Source organism: Anas platyrhynchos, chromosome 2 (genome assembly GCF_047663525.1).
Source record: "Anas platyrhynchos isolate ZD024472 breed Pekin duck chromosome 2, IASCAAS_PekinDuck_T2T, whole genome shotgun sequence".
NCBI lineage: Eukaryota > Metazoa > Chordata > Aves > Anseriformes > Anatidae > Anas > Anas platyrhynchos.
Genome location: NC_092588.1, coordinates 77,796,588 through 77,813,980, shown reverse-complemented (window position 1 = coordinate 77,813,980; position 17,393 = coordinate 77,796,588). Strand labels below are relative to the sequence as shown.

The 17,393-nt window shown below is 42.7% G+C and overlaps 1 long non-coding RNA gene across 1 annotated transcript; it reads right to left on the bottom strand.

Moving 5' to 3' along the window:
- Positions 1-10,220: 10,220 nt before the first annotated feature.
- Positions 10,221-13,638, bottom strand: LOC106019568 (uncharacterized). Its single transcript, XR_001194479.5, has 2 exons — positions 13,162-13,638; positions 10,221-11,239 (listed from the first exon to the last, which is right to left on the bottom strand). It is a non-coding gene; the product is annotated as an uncharacterized lncRNA (long non-coding RNA).
- Between the last annotated feature and the right edge of the window lie 3,755 nt (positions 13,639-17,393).

Genomic DNA, 17,393 nt, shown 5'->3' with positions numbered 1-17,393 from the left:
ATTAGAGCCAGTACAACGCGATGGTTTCTGCCTCAAAGAACTTATGCTTAATGAGTCATTAGCCTATTGAACAGACAGGCTGAAAACAAGAGTGCCGGAATAGGGAATTATTTGTTTTGCTGTTGAAAATGAGTGTAGTAATCAAATATCCAGCCAAAATTAGCAGCAGCTCCAGCTCTCAAGCCTGTGTGAAGGTTTCTGGTAAGGTTAAGAAAGTTGATTCTAAAGAAAGGCTTGGTTCAACAACTACAGCAGGGTGGCTTGTTTCTGGAGCCTGGGGGTATTCCTCACACTTCAGAGGAAGAATTCTTCCCTGTAGTGCTCTGCCCTCCTTGTAAAGCACCTGTACTCTGGTTCGCTTCCTTGTAGACAAGATCATCATTCCTACACCTGCCTCCTCCACTTTGGGTCAGTTGAGGCTTTAAAACACACAGATTCCAGCACACAGGGATTACAGCTGTCACTGACTTCTCTGCCTGCAGAGAGGTAGGAGCAGTCTTCTCAAACTACATCTCCTTTTTGCTCACCTTTGCATCATCTTGCAGCAGTCTCACTCACCAGAGGTTGTAAACCTCTCTGTTAGTCACTCAGTTCAACATTGCTCTTCGTTGTTATTCAAATAAATTTAGCAATGAAGTTGTAGTCCTCATCAGTGTAAAAGCACAGTTTCTGCAAAGATTTTCTCATGATTATAACTTGTCACCTAAACTCAGTTATTGCCTGGGTATGTGAGGCTTTGGAGTGCAGCAAAAAATCAACATACAATCATGATCTATTGGAAAGCCTGATGAATGCTTACAAGATACCTCTTACGGGTAGCCAAAATAATGTCACATTTACAAGATGGAAAGAGCTGAAACAAGAAGGATGACTTCATTGGTTGCTTCAAGCAACACGATCACTTCTCTTGCAACTCACACTACATTCACAGCCAATTAAAGCTACCACAGAGAGATTCCTTTCAAATGTTACCAGTCTAAGCTAATAAAGAGCAAACGACAGAACTACAGAAACAGGCTTGCTGTTTGACGAACAGCAAGGATTTCTCAACCTTTTCCAATGTTTAGGACAGGCAAGTAGTAACAGTAGAACAGCTGGGACCACCGCAGTGATTCACTAAGTTTATTTGTAAACTTCAATGCATAGACAGAGAAGCTTGATTTCTTCCTGTGGCACCAAGTGGCATTGGCCATTGCTTGACATCATTTACAGCTGTGTTCTTATCATTACCCAGGATATCTGTGCTGTTTTGCCAATGAAGCAGCAGCAAGACAGCAACGCAACACAGCAGTCAACAAAATTGCTCCTCTGAAAAGCCACTTACAGACACCTGAAACACTTGTTAACAAATAAGACTGAACCAGCTAAAGCATTTTGAATTTGGAAAGTCATATAGGATTTCATACACTGAAATACCATTGACCCACCTCATTCAGGACCATGGGAAGGACAGAGAAAGTAAAAGTCAACTCAAACCTCAAGGTCTTGTAGGTAATTTTCAGTGCAAAGTGAGAGGCAGCCAAGGAACAAAATGGCTGGGACAGAACTAATTGATTTTAGTTCCAGCCCAGTATTTAGAACCAAATTCTCTAGTTCTTCATTTAAAGTATAAAGGTTCTTCAGCATATGGGAAGGTTGGTGAAAAGTCAAATACATGTGTACAACTGCCTACATATATTTGACTCAACTGTTTATATTTGAGACTCTGAAGAATCATTCCTTCAGCCATGCTAGAAAATGCCAGTCCTAAGCACGTATTTTCCCTAGGAACAGCATTATGCTGATAAGAATGACATGGTGGACTCTTTCCAGATTGCCATACTGTAATTATTAGGGAATAATTGCAAACAAGAATGAAATGTAATCACAATATTGACTATATCACCTAATATGTTTCAAATTATACTCCTCAAACAGCTGCAATAATAATGTATTAGCTAGGAAGTAATTCAATATCATAAGAGTCCTCTTTTACAGGGAAAAATAGTAGGACAGCCATAATAAAAGTGAGAAAATAGAGCTCACGGAGCACAAGGTCCTACCTCTTTTGCACTCCGGAGATACCTCTCTGACTTTTTAAATGCAGCCATTTGTGCTGCTCAGTACCATTACCACCACCCCACAGGAGCCACACCTTGAAAAAATCAGCTTTTTCCCATTCAGTTTTGGCACCACATTAATGTGTTTGAAATCATTAAGAACTAAGCAGAAAAGCAAGGAACAAGGAACTGAGCTGACAGAAATACCTGAAAACATCAAAAACAGTCAATCACAGGTTACCAGGACACAGATATTAAACTGAAGCAAGTGTTCACTATACCCAAAACTGGGAAAAGTGAACAGTCTTTTGGGGATGCTCCTAAACCAGATGGGTTTTCCCACAAATACTCAAGGGACACAGCAGGACTGAAGACCCATGCTATCTTCCCAATGAAAACGTGGCAGCCCATCACATTTTTCTTTGAGGTAGGAATCAATCTGTGTACTCAAGCATGCACTTCTGACAAGACGAGGAGCTTTAGGGCAGACCAGGGTGTGAGACCATCACTAGTACTATGACTAGAGGGAGGACTCAAGCAAAAGCATTCTCACAGGGTGAGCACAGAAAAACTGAGGAACAAGCTAGGATGGGAAATACATCCACTGAGTAAATAGATTTTTACAGCTAGGCAGTAATGGTGGCGCTTATTTTATATGTTTAGTGAGCTACCGTCCTGAAAAGGGGTGTCTATCACATTCAGGAAGTCAGATCATAAATCAGACCTGGAATTCCTCACTCAAGTGACCAAAGCATGATCACTTATGTTTTTCTGCCAGACAGCCACATTAGGCTCAAAGCCCTCCAAACTAAGAAATGCAGGTTGCAATATTGTTATTTAGTAGGTTTTAGTAAAAGGCTGTCTGACATGAATACGGAAGGCATTAATATTTACAGCTGACTGGGAGCAAGCTTCTTGCCAGTTAGTGTCATTCATCTACTGAACACCAAAAGCTTGTCTCTCAAGTCACTACAGCTCATCTTTCTCTCCTTTAAACTTCGCTGCCTGTCTTGCTGTGACCTATTTTCTAGGGAACATATACTCACCTAATGCTTGAAGATCAAATCAAAACTAGCTACGCTTCCTTTGAACAGAGATACATCCTTTGCATTTGAAGTACACTGTATCTGCCTCCTTCCTGGCACTTGCTTCTAAATGGAAACACTAAATCTGATGGGAAGCCTAACTAATCTGAGAATCAGTCATCCTTATTATCAAAAGTACTTCTGGATTACAGCAACAAAAGCTCATTATTTTCTCAAACTAGGCTGGGATACCTCTACAAGTAACTCAATTGAAACCTCTTATCCGTAACACCGAAGAAAAAGCAGATGGGAATAGCTCTGCTATCTGACTTTCGATAAATTTGTACCTGGTTCTAACTGTGCGGATTTACTTGCTACTTCTAAAGCCCACTAGACCCTCACCAAGCACATTAACTTAATTGGTAAGTCGAACCCAGCTGGAAGAAATACCTTTGGGTCTCTTCCTACAACCAGCTCAGCACAAGACATGCTCAGCTCTGCTTCAGCACCTAGTAACTGCTCAGTCTTTCCACACCTTAAGGAATTTCACAGGTGTTCACTTTCCTTGCCCAGCAGCAGTCCATGGCCTACCCAACATATATTCTCCTCTCTGTATATAGCCTGGAATTACCAAGAGCTCATTTCATTTAACAGAGCACATTTCCCTCACTGATAGCTGTGTCTGGCCTGTGCCTTAGCAGGCCTGTCTCCACTATCTCCCCTCAAATACTAGAAATACTTTGCGTATGTTTTTTTCCTGGGCTTTATGCCCATAGAACTCCGGTTCCCCAAATACATGAAGTTATTTCAAAAATGCTCTCTCCCCAACAACAACGAAAAAAAGGCAGTGCATTACTACAGAGAGTCAGGGCAAGGCTAGATACTGCAGAAGGCTCCTTTAATGCCTTGTGTCATGGGCCATGAATCATTTCTAAAGCTCTTCTGGAGTTAATGGTCATCGTTCCGCTTGCTTCACTAGGAGCTGGATCAGGACCTTGGCTTTCATCCAAGAGCCCCTGCACTTTAAACGGCATAGCATTTATCTGCTGCAACTGGAAAAAGGCTGAGCTGACCCTGCAAAGATTTATAGCCAAGCTTCTGGGGAAAGAGGTAGGCACATTGATACAACAAGAGCAGTCACATTTTCTCCTTCTATCAGCTAGATATTTTTAAGCTCCAGAGGTTATTTTATACACTTAGATCTTTTGCAGCTTTTGAAGCTGCATTTTTTTTTTTTTTTAAATGTTTCAATTAGAAAGAAAAGGAAATAATTTTGTCTTTTTTTTTTTAAATGGGGTTTTGGTTCTCTTTTGACTTAGTCAATTTTTATTTATATTTACACATGTCTGTAAAAGCTAAAAGTGAGTTTGAGAAAAAATCTTTAAAAGTACATTTAAAGTATTTTTAAATTAACTTTTTTTTTTCAGTGCTAGAAGAAAAGTCAGAACTTTAGACTCTGTCAGCTTGAAAAGATGATATTCCTTTAAGACAGCACATTGCCAGATCCCCAAATCATCTCTTTGTTTGTCCAGTGTCCGAAGAGACTTGGCCTCAATGAGAAGTGTGCTGGATTTGATCAGCAACTAAGAAAGTCCTGAGAACAAGTTCCTTTTCCCCAACTGTTCCCCTTCATGCTTTTCTGCGCACATCATCTTAAGACAGACTGACCCAAGGGACTTGCTCTCCAAAAGTGATCATCAAGGTTACATGTCGTGTTTGTACAAAGCCGGATTCGCAGCTTCTGCCCTAGTGAAAATGCAGCACTGTGATCTGAAACAACTGCACGTGCTCTAGTGCTGATTTTTCACAGATTTCCTTCTATTCCACTACATGCACCTTAAGAAATGCTTTCTCTAAAAAATAATGATAATAAAAGGCTTTTTTTTCTTTTTGTATAATTTCAATGCATACCAGGTCACAGCTTGATAACCTTGATGTGATGACTTTAACATACAGCTACAGACATCCGGAGTATCCTTCTGCAAGACTGTCTTGACCTTTCAGTGCTTCAGCAACCAGCTTTCAAATGAATTATACAGATACTCATATTCAAAATATACAGCATGGGGCAGAGGGCTGACTGTCAGGAGTGAAAATTGACAGAGTGAAGTCACACTTGCTGTGTTTTGCAGTTTTGCCTTGAGATAACCAAAAGACCTTCTAACAACATGATCCTGTATAGCCAGGAGCTCAGAGTCCAGCTTATGAGTGAGAAACTCAAGTACTGCAGGTTCCTTTGCGTGGTCACTCCTGAAATGGAAGAAGTTTGATTCTGGAATAACAACTCAGTTTTAAAGCACAGGACTTCTCCAGAATAGAGTCATTTGTGTTCTGGGGGAAGGTGCAAGTCAGAAGAAAGAAGATAGCTGAAGGAAACTCATCAGCCTACCTTAATAATAACCAAACTCATTGCAGCAGAATAGCACTAAGGCCAGTCAACAGCCCCTCATGCAGCCAGGCATGTGTCCCAGCTTTCAAAAGCACATTGCTGTTTGCACACCATTTTAGTCCAATACAAATACTTGTCTCTAAGCTGCTTTTGGAAAAGCAGATGTGCGCTCCTTAGTCATGTAGGTATTACAGAAGTTTCTACTCTGCTCATATTAATTAAGAGGAGAATAACACTCATTAGAGATCCTAATTAGTACTAGAGTTGGCAGAGAGTTGGTGTATCATAAACATACAATGTTTAATGAGTACGTGGCAGATGTTAGTCATCTCATTTAACACACAGCTGGCAGAGGTTCCTCTCACAACAGAGTAGGATGGTAAAGAAGAACCAGCCACAGATATTGCTGTCCTTTGCAGAACCATTTCTGGGGCACTAGCTGACCCATTTCTTTTTTCCCTAGTTATCTGTTCCTAGAGGTTCACCTTGATCATTGTGGGCTAGCACAGCCCCACATACTGCCAAAGCTGCTGCATGTCTTTCAAAGATGAAGGCAAAGTATTAAGAGGTTTTCTGGATGAAATAAAACAGGTAAAACCCCACAGAGCCAGCCAAATGCCAGTAAGGAGCCACACATACAATTACTGCAGTACACAGTACAGCAGTCCCTATTCTCCCCAAATTTGGGGGAATTTATAGGGTCGTGTCCTATTGCTGCCAGCAGTGTGGGAAACAACCACTGCAGACATCTCTATCAGATCATTAAGACTTCTCTATCAACAAATCACATATTAATGCCATCAATAAATTACTGCCAAGGAATAGCCCCATCAAGCAGCTGCTGCCTCTCTGGGAGAGCCTCACAGCTGTAGGTGGCTGTTGTGGTGGCCGAGCACCAGCAGCAAGCTGCGCCCAGCCTCATGCTCAGCTGAAACTCATCCATCACTGCAAGTAGTTGCTTGACTCTTTAGCACTAACAGCATTACAAGACTACGATATTAAATATGAATAACTTATGCTGTTAAGCCACCACCTGCTAGAAATAGCAAGGAATTCATTTCAGTAATTTCATTGGAATATGAAAGTCTGGAAGTATTTTGCTTCAGGATGTGAATGTTTATTGCCATTTGCAGTGTTTTACTGCTTGGTAAGCTCCCCTAAATGGTTAGCTGCTCCTTCCATCAAAAACTCATTTTATTTTTCTTAAGTACTGCAGAGCTGTAGGAATTGCAAACAAGACATCTGCAACCTGGGCTTTATAAAAAGTCAGAAAATACATTTAAAAGAAATGGGGAAGCTTTTGGGGTGTATTTAGCCCAAAGGCTCATTTTAACAGTAGTTGAATGAGGGATTTTTTTTTTTTTTTAACAATTAATGAAAATTAAATACATTAGCACAAAGCATTTGATAATCTTGCTTGTAGCACCAGCTAGTCCCCTGAGTGCTTTTATCATCATCCATGAGATGCAGCTGCACTCACCTTGGAAATGTTTTTTGAGCAAGCATCAACTAACAGCCCTGCATTAACATGGTGAATAGCTACAGTTCAACCTTGTGGAGGAGGAAAACAAGAGAAGTCATTGCTAAGCCTAACTTCTCATGTACAGCTTTTCTTCATTTATCTGCTCTTTCTTTTCCTTTCCTCTTCACTGTAGACAGGTCTTGCAGGAGAACATGAACCAAAGTTGGCTTATTGTTGCCTAAAGTTGCTAGTTAGCACTCCTGCTAAACACATTTCAGTAAAGGCTAGATTATTTATTCCCCTAGCTCCTCTCTCCTGGCTACACATGCATACAGAGGCTCTGCACTGGCCTCTTCAGAAAGGCCTGCTAATTCACCCTCTGCTTTTGTAGTCTAGGCTCCCTAAAATTTTGTTGCAGAGGCTTCTTCAGTGACAATCAGGTGAAGAAGGCTTGCTTCAGGTTTACAGCAACCAGTTAATGTGTGAAAACAGCTTCTTCACACTAATACTTTTGTGCATAGTAACAAACAGGTTTAAAACATGCCATACTCCCTTAGATGTGGCCAACACTTTCTGGGTTCAAAAAACCAAGCACTGTACAGAGAGCCCCCAGTACTTGCCAGTGCAACAAAGGACAGTAAAAGCAAGGAGAAAACCATTGCATCCCTCTCCAAATCCTACATTTTACGCTTGCATTCAGTTCTTTCCTCCAAATAAAATGCAATAATAATCCTGGACAAAAAAGAGAAAGCACTTTTCCTTACACAGCAAAATAGCACAACTTAGTTTAATAGTGTATTTTGCAACACAGACGGTTTCCTGCCCTCCAATACTCGAGCCACGACAGAAATAACAGTGCTTCCAGCAATCTGAAAAGACCTAATGGTAAAGGAGAGCACTACATTTCACAGCAAGACAAGAGGGTTGAGAATAACATCAATTTTCCTCTATTTCCCATTGGCTTTTACCTAGGGTGGAATGGCCATTACAGCTACAAAGCACATTTCCCCTGTCCCGGATGTGCTGGTTTGTGCATTTGCTCTCTGCAGATTTCTCACTCCAAGAGCAGCTGTGTCCTCGTAACCATGGAAACTGCTCGTGGCAAATTCCCTCAAAACACGAAAGTAGAAGGATAGAAAGGAACAAAAATTTTAAGAAGGCTGTACACGAAGAGCAAGACAGCAGCTTATCTTCATAGAACATTCCCGGTGGCTTGGGGATCATGTGAGAGAGAAAGCCATGGTTTCTTGAAGGTGGAGGGCTGGCTGCTCACCTTCCTAACTGGACAAAATAGAGGACTTCATCCAAGGTTGCTCTGTAGCACTACAGTTGTACTCTCTGAAGACTTGCACCTATGTAGAGTCAAAGCTTTTCTGAACTTCTGGGGGAATCAAAGGACTCAACACTGAATTTTCATGGCAGTGCAAGACAACCTTATGCCATGCCTAGGACAGAAGTACATCAAATTTAAAGGAGTAACTTGGATCATCTTCAAAAGGAAAAAAATAAAGGCATGCACCTGTGTAAAACTGTAACAAAAAAAGCAAGTCACATCTGAGTAGACCTTGGTCCTCCTAGTTCAGGGTTCTTTCTCCAACTGGGCTTGTAAATAGGGAAGAATAAATACCCTTCATGCAGCCCTTCCACCCTAATACTCCCTACCTGTAACTCCCCCATGTAACTCTTCAGGCTTTCTCCTGCTCCAGTACATCTTGACAGGAGAGGACCTGAACTGCACAGAGGAGGGTGAGCCTTGGAGTCATACAATGGCTTTAAAAAAATTCTCTATTCTCTTTCCTAGAAGTAATAACGTTTAATCTTCTTTCCCATTACTACTGAGCACTGAGCTGTTGGAGCTATGTATTATAAACCCCCCAGTGTCACCCATAAGTGACGAAAATGATACCATAGCTCCATATTTTATACATGAGGCCAGGATTACTTTTATCCTGGAGTTACATTTACCTGCATTGAATTTCATCTTTTATTATTACTGTCTCAAACACAGCAGGTCCTTCTCTGTGCCTCAGTCTAACTCTGAGTCCCTCCAGATCACTTGGGTGAATACCACCAGACAGACCTAGACATTGGATAGTTTTTTGTTTTCTTTGTTTGTACACCTCAGCCCGCTCCATGATTAATTCAGACTTCAGCCTGATCATTTCCTGAGTCACTGATTAAAAGAACAGAGAATTTCTCTGGTTTCCTCTACAGCTATTGGAAAAATAATTGTTTCTCCGCAGCAGCCTTGTACACATGGCTCTCAGATAACCCCACCAACTTTCTGGTGGAGTTTTTGTTAGGTAGCCTTGATTCCTCCTCCTCCCAGAGGTTTCACAGCTGCTGCTCAAGGCCAGCTCTGACACCGTGCAGCTGTGTGACCTTGGGCCTGACTGCTGGGAACAGAGCTGGGAGAAGTCTTGCTGGGAGCCCCTGCTCTTTCCCTTGGTAAATGCATCTAAGATGTTCTGTCAGTCCCCTCCTGAGCTATGCTGTAGGTGTCCCCGTGCCCACCTTTGCTCCTCACCAGCCCATCCCTGACCCAATGACTTGACTTCCCAGCCCCAGGCCTCATCACCACCATGGGCTTGCCTGACCAGCTGGACTCCTGCCTAGCCCAGGTCACTGCCACCCAACCTGCTCTGCTCTCTGTGCCTGGGCACCGTGGGACTGGGACCCAGCCACGAGGGAGCAGTCCTGCCAACCTTGCTTCACCTTCATTCCCAGCTCCCCTTGCCCTGAGGGGCAGCCTCAGCCCCACTGCTCCCTGACAGACAGGCTGAGGAATCAGGAAGACTGATTCTTCCAGCCAATCTTCAAGTCTGGAGCATAATATATTATAATAATATTTTTCAAATCCAAGAGAACTAAGCATGAGTTGTTTTTGAAGAGAAGTGAAGACTCCAGTTTGTTCCACTGCTAGCTGAGGAGGCAGGACAGCTGTGTCCCCACATTTCCTGTGCATGACCTTCATCTTGTCACTTAGATGCTCCCTGAGAGTCTCTCTTGCTCTAGAAAGGGATAAAGTTTCCTCCTGAGAGCAAAGGAACCCTGCTTCTTCCCTCACTGTACCAAAATGTCAACAGTGACGGCCCTGGCTGGGAGGCTCTGGAAGTTTGCCATTTTCCTTAGTAAGCTACCAGGCTTCACATACAGAGCAGGGACAAGACTGACTACAGAAGAGAAGTTGGTCCTCCTCTGTGTATTAATACAAATAACGCACTAGCACTAGGATATAAAATTGGGCATCAGGTATCATTCCCAAGCCTTGTCCAAATATATTTAGAAACTCAAAGAAAGAAGGTTTTCATATAGAAGCAGCAAGAATAATCTTTACTAGAAAGTATAACAATTTAAATTGCTTGCATTGGTATAGCTAGTTTGAGCCTCAGCTAGCAGGATTTCCTTTTTAAATGGGTATTTTAGCAACAATTTTACAATGCCAAGCTGTAAAGATGAAGACCTGTACTTTTCTTCTCACTAAGCTTCAGAAAATTACTCCTGCAATATTGCTTTCCAAAAAGAGTGCTAACACAATTTTGATAGCTGTGTGTTGAGGTACAGGCACAGAAAGTGAGAAATAAAATTCAATTTAAGATCTATAGTGCATGCTTAAGCACGTTGCAAATCTAAACTTCTACAGGGTGCTAAGGGCACCTTGGAAAGGCAGGAGGTCAAAACCACCAAGCTTCTTGGCATAGAAGCCACACAAGATATTAAAATATCTATTCATACCTATTCTGCTCTGTAGCACTGCAGTTACATATATCATACCTATTCATTATACATTTGCATTTTCCAAACTGGCTAAAATGCTTATTTTAAATCAGATTTCAGTCTCACATCTAAGTTTAAGAAACACTGGTACTAACGGAATAAAATGAAAACAAGCATGTTAATTTCCTCACCTTGAACATTTAACATCAGTTCTGCATTTGACCGTCCCTACCTGGGTGCAGGGAGATCCATGAAGCATCTGCACAGAGCATGTAAAAAAGATTGCTAATAGCAATAATTGCAACAGGTCACAGGACACACTTCAGTTCTGCAGCTGAAATGGAACAAGGACTTTGAATTTTGGTCCAAAAGTCTCCCAGAACAGGCTTGACATTTCTTAGGCAACCGATCATAGCCAAAGGAAAGATGTTCCTGCCTCTCCTGTGCAGACTGTCCTCCCAGCACAGCAATCTGGTGATTGTCTCGGCTGCCAGACAGAAGCGGGTGCACTGTCACACCGGGCCCTAGGGAATCAGGGCTGCTCATTGTACATCACATCCTTTCCCCAAGGCCTTAGTCATTCAAAAGGTTTAAAGTTGCAGTGGACCTAGAGAGAAAATGAGACCTCCCCTTAGATATGCGGGGTGGCAAGTAAAAGGGGGGCGTCTACAGCAGGTGACTGAACAGCAGCCCCTGCTTGAGCCCTGTCCTAACACTCACGCTGAGGTGGAAGAGCTTGGCTATCTAAATACCACACAGCAATGGGCAGGGCAGGGGCACGTGAATCCTGATCTCAGCAGCAATTAAATTTCACCACTTTGTGAAGTGTGTGAGCAGCAAGGTGGAAAGGTAATGAGATAGGAATAATTCACTTGGTGGAAACAGCCTATGGACTAGAAAGCCAGCTGCAGGTTTCAATTGTTCAGGATAACATTTCCTTCACATGCATGCCCCATAAGCTTCCCTTAACCAGAAATTCAACGTTCCTAAGTACCATCAGTGTCTCTGTTCCCAAGCTGTAGCTGTGGTCCCTGCAGCAGCCATAAGCAGAAGGCAGCTATTTTTAGCCCAGCAGCCTGGAGTCCCATTTCACGGGTGTTATGTCTGAGTATGCTTCACAGACCAAAAGGGTAACACTGCTGTACGCAGGCAGGATATTTTCCCTCTTCGGGTAATTAGATGTGTTAAGGGAGGTTCCTGATGAGCACATCTAACTGCATATAAAGCACAAAAGATATCTATCTCCCTTTGCAGCTATTAGTGAATCACCATTTCGATGCCTAGTAAGCTTGCACATTAAACTCTAATTGCTTCCTGCTTCCCTCATTAACCTGAATTACTCTACCTACCCATAAAAATCCTGCTCTTCCAGGAGGTACTGCAGTGCCTGACAGTCTCGGATCAGTCTAAATCCCTGAATCTGGATCTGCAATCTCAGAGCTGTCAAAAGCAATAATTCCATCTTCTCTATTTATCACAGCCATGTAACTCTTCGGCAACTCTCTTGACTCACCGAAGTATATTTCTCTGCCCTGTTGCTTGCTTCATAAAAATCCTGGCTGGCATTGTGGGTCTATGGAAAATAATGTCTGTTTTCCATATAAACATTTAAAAAAGCTTAAGCCAAAATCTGGTTAGTTCACTATATATAGCTGTAGTATCAGTTACTATATCCCTCAGCTGGAGATCTTGCTCCTGTTTTGCTAACACCTGCTTACACGTATTTGCCAGCTTTTTCTCTCCTCAGTCATGTATCTAACCACCCATCCTCCACATCTGGCTTTCCTCCTTCATTATTTCTCAGGTTGTTAAGCACGGAGGAGACAAATCTAATTGGAAGTCTTCTTACAGCCTGCGAACTGCAGATCTCTGCATTGCAATACAAGATGGGTTAAACGCCCTTACTGCCTCCTGGATATGGGGAATGGGACTCCCAGCCCCCCCAACCAGTTCACAGCCAAACCCTGGGACGTTATAATGTTTTCCCGACTGTGCTCCAGTAGCGATGAAGTAGGAAGGAGACCAGAATTGTTTATTCCAAGAGTTCCCTAGCTTGCACATTGAAGATAACCAGCAGTCAGTGATTACGCAGCCTCTGCGGTAATGTCCCATCAGAAGAGAAACAGAAGCAAAGTTCCCAGTAACCAAGCATCGACCTCAAAGACAGTAAATTGATTACGTCTAGAAGCTACATGTGAACATACTTCATCATTTTAGACTAAAATGTGAAGAGCCACTGCTGTGGTTTAACCCAGCAGGCAGTTATGAATCATATAGCTGTTCCTTCACCCCATTGCCCCCATCTGGGTGTAAGAGAGAAACGAGGAAAAAAAAAAAAGTACAACTCATGGGTTGAAATAAAAACAGTTTAACAGGACAGAAAAGGAAGGGAATATACTGCTAATAATAGAATACACAAAGCAAGAGATGCACAATGCACTTGCCCATCACCTGCTGACCAATGTCCAGCCAGTCCCCAAGCAGCAGCACCCCCCTGCCCACCCATCTCCCCCCAGTTTTATTGCTCACCATGACACCACACGGTGCAGGACGTCCCTTTGGCCAGACTGGGTCAGCTGGCCTGGTTCCCTTCTCTCCCAGCTTCTTGTGCAGCCCCTGCCTCCTCCTGGCAGGGCAGCTTGAGAAGCTGAAAAGCACTTGACACAGTGCAAGCACTGCTCTGCAATAACTAAAACGTTACTGTGTAATTAACATTATCCTCATCCTAAACCCAAAACACAACACTGTAACCAGCTACTAGGAAGAAAATTAACTCTATCCCAGCTGAAACCAGGACAGTCATTAATTCTTTATAAGTATCAGCATCATATCAGCGTTCTCTAGAAGTTAAGCCAACAAGGAGTTGTATTCTCCAGACAAAACAAACTACACTATAAGCTTATATATCACACAAAGAAATATTCCCAAGTATCCATTTCTTTAGACATCCCTAGAAAGCACTCCCCTATAACAGAACAGTTGACATCTGTATCAGCACAGGCTTGTAAAGATGAGGTTTACCAGAGCAAGCAGATCCAGGGAACTCACTGCTGGGTGCAGCAAGGGGTCTCAGCAGCCCTCCAGCAGGCACCAGGATGCGCACCAGCCAACCCAGATGGCAGCCTAAGAGCTTCTAGGAGCCAGACTGAAGGTCCACACTCTTACAGAACAGCCCAGGAAGAAGCTAAAGGCTTCTTAAAGGGCTGTACTGAAGGAGAGCTGTGGTGAGAGGGTGTGGCGGTGCAAGCGGTCAGGGCAATCAAAGCCAATTAGTGCCCTCAGGGCCCTGGCACCTGCCTCTGTGTGCATTCCTAACCTGTGAGTATGAAATGGAGCACACCGTGAAAGATAGATACATGGGGGACTAAGTGAAACAGAAGCTGGAATAGATAGATCCTATGAGCTGTGCAGTGCTTTTTAAAGGACAAACACCACAGATTTTGTTGCTGCAAAATGTCTGTTTCTGCAACATTCAGCACACTCATTTTATAGTAGGGCTCCTGATCAGACACACAAAGCTCCTTCCAACAAGACCAACGAGGACCAATACCATTCCTTGCAGGGTAACTGGTGAGGAACAGCAATTTAGCACCCAGATAACACCCGTACAAGGGAACCCAAGTCCACTCTCACTCTGACAAAGACGACTTACTGCAGCCTCAAGACTCAAACGATCCCTGGAGATCTCTGCTTGCATTACAATCCTTCCCTTATTTCTGCATCCCTCTCTTCCCAAGCCATCCATGTGCCCCCTTGTGCCCCCTCCACACACACCCACTGCTTTCTTTTATATCTGAAGGTCACTTCAAGACCGCTGAATGCAGCATGTGGTATCTCTGCGTGCCCAGCCACCGTAGCCAGCTCCCTTGAGACAAAAAGAAACTTGACAAATTTCTGTAGGCTTCTGTGTTGGGAAGAGCTTATGTTCATGCAGAAGTCATGGATCCTGTTCAACTCAATTTTAATATCTACAAGGGAAAATAATGGACAATGGTTGTTTTGCTGGTGCTGGTGGTATTTTTTGTCTGTTTTGTTGTTTTCATTTTAGGTAATGAATTTGGCTTCTGGTACATGCAATTACTTCTCTCTCCAGTCTGATTAGTACAAGGTGATACAGCTAAGCAAGAGGTCATGATTACCAATGGATGGTTTCCAAACTAAACTGCAAAGATAAATGAAGCTTATCTACCAATGGAAATTACCGAAGCTGTTTACAGCCCCCCATGATGCTAGAGGCATTTTAAGGTTACAAGAGCTTTGTATGGAGGACCAGTGCCTCCAAGCAGTTGAGAGCCTCCTGTGAGATGCCAAGGGAGCCAAAGGAGGCTCAGCATCTCGCAGTCCTTATAAACCCATACTGCAATTGTGGCCAAACATTGTTTTTTTTTTGCCAGGCTGTGTCAAAAGTAGCTGCAACAGAACACACAAAGCCTCACATAGAGCTCCAACTTATGCTGTAAGAGATTTTAGAGAATAATCCTGTTTGTTTCTTTGGTTTTGTTTTGTTTTGTTTTAACTTAATTTGAAAACACATGCACAAAGCCGATGCCAGGATGGTTTTACTCAAGATTCAATGTGTATTTGGGTTTTCTTCTTGCATCATCTGTCTTCTATCAACTATTTTCTTTATCTAAAAGCCTCTGAAAACTGTTTAACAGACTCTGCACACTAGAAGCTGGGTGCTGAAGCTGGTGCCTGCAGCCTGGGCAGGAGCTGGGTCTAATCCAGCCCTTTCTGTCAGCAGTGGGCCCTTGTACAGCTGAGAGCTCATCTAGAAGCCATCAGCTTTTCAGTTCAGAGATGCAGTGAACATCACCAGGCAGCAGAAAATGAATTTTACTCCTGTGCAGCGTTTGAAAAAGCATCTTTAGAGATGAAGAAGCTTTTCTTTACAATCTCATCTGAGCAGGTTCCCATAAAAGCAGCCTTTCAAGTGAAGAATGGCACCTGAAACCTCAGTAGCACCTCCCATCCTGTGGTGCATGGTATCTGTCTGCTAGCACTGGGACAAAGACTAAGCACTGCAAAAGTCTGTCCTAGTCATCTCTTGCTGATGTGGAAGTTTGAACTGTTCTCTCTCTCACCAGAGCATGTGGGGTTATACACTTCAACTGTAAGAAGCACAGGCGTAATGTTAATGGGGCCTAGGAGAACCTAAGAAAGTCTGAATTCATACAATTCAATAGTAAATGCATCTGAGCAAGCTCCACAGCTTCACTGTTGCTCTACTCTTTTAGGTGAATGCGAATTCTCCAACTATTAGATAGAGATATATTGTATATAATATTACCTTGATGTTCTTCCCTTACCTAAATCCCCCAATGTATGTATCACTAACAGTGTTAATTATAATGAGAATGGTTTTAGAGCCTGAAGAAATTACACTGAAAATGGGAATGCTTTGTCTGCTATAAAACTTGGGAACAGCACTTCAGGGTGTGAATATTTCCATAAGGAAGCAATTATATTGATGAAAGCTGACTGGTAAAATAGTCTGAATAATTTGTGTATGTGTGAGGAAGGGAATTCAGAGATAGCTGACTGGTACAGGAATGAACATTACTATGGGATGCAATGGGAAAACATTCACATATACATTTTTAAAGAGCTTGGTGCTGAGCTACAGACTATTCCTGCTACAAAAGAATCCAGTCTTGGAATCCAGTGCTGGCCTTTTTAAAGGTATTTGCTACGACAAATAACAAAAAGACTGATGGACACTATGTAGTGCAGTGTGATATCTTTTATCTTCCCTTTTCATTCTTGAGATCTAAAAAACTCTCAAGATTTGGCAACATTACAATGCCAGTGTATTTCATGACCTGAAAAATAAAACCCAAATGAGTTTGTCATCACTGCTCTTCCCAGAAGATGTGTACCTCCTGGTCCTTCAGTAACTAGTAGCATACTTCACCTTTACTCTGCTCATGCAGCTAACAGCAAGAACTGGTACACATTATTCCCTTATAGCACGTGAAAGGAAGAAGCCAAAGCTGCTGAGAAAATAAAGACTGGCTTTTTAACAACACAGCTTACGTAGGAAGTGGCTTTGCGTTGTGGAGAGGGGTTCGGAGATTAAGTCCTTGTGTCATCATTTCTGTCAGAATCATCAGAAGCTAACTAATGACCCATGCCAAAAATTACATTTTCATCATTAGATTTCTGAAGCTACAGACCACTGAAATGAATGGCAGCACTTTGCATCCCAGCAGATATTTTCTGCAGGGTTGTGCAGGCTGGGCAGAGAGGGTTTTATACCTGCTGCAATGGGAGCACAGGGGAGGGGTCTTGTTTACAAACTGAAGAGAAAGTTTTATTTCAGCTACTCTTTTCTTAAGTGATGACAGTCTAGTTTTTGGAGCACGGTACTGCAGCAAGAACTGAATTCTGCGCCATAATCCGTGTCTGAATACACATTTAACCACTTGTTGCAATGGAAAATAATACATGCATTTCTGAAAAATCTCTGAAAATTTTCTGAAAATCCTGGCATCCAGCATTTTAGGGAAGGACTGCAAGGAATGTTTCTGCAGGCTGATTATGAAATTGTTTTCCTAGCACTGGCTGCAAACAAACCCCAACATGTGAGGTATGAGCTCTTCCCCCAGTCACAAAACATGGCTGGTTCAGGCCTTGCAGCCCCGTTCCTACACCCACAACGTGAGGGAAAACCTCTGCAAAGCAGCTGTAACTGCCCGGTCCCAGCAGCCAAGAGAGCCCAACATACGCAGCTGATTTGGTGAGAAGTTTCTTTCCACTTA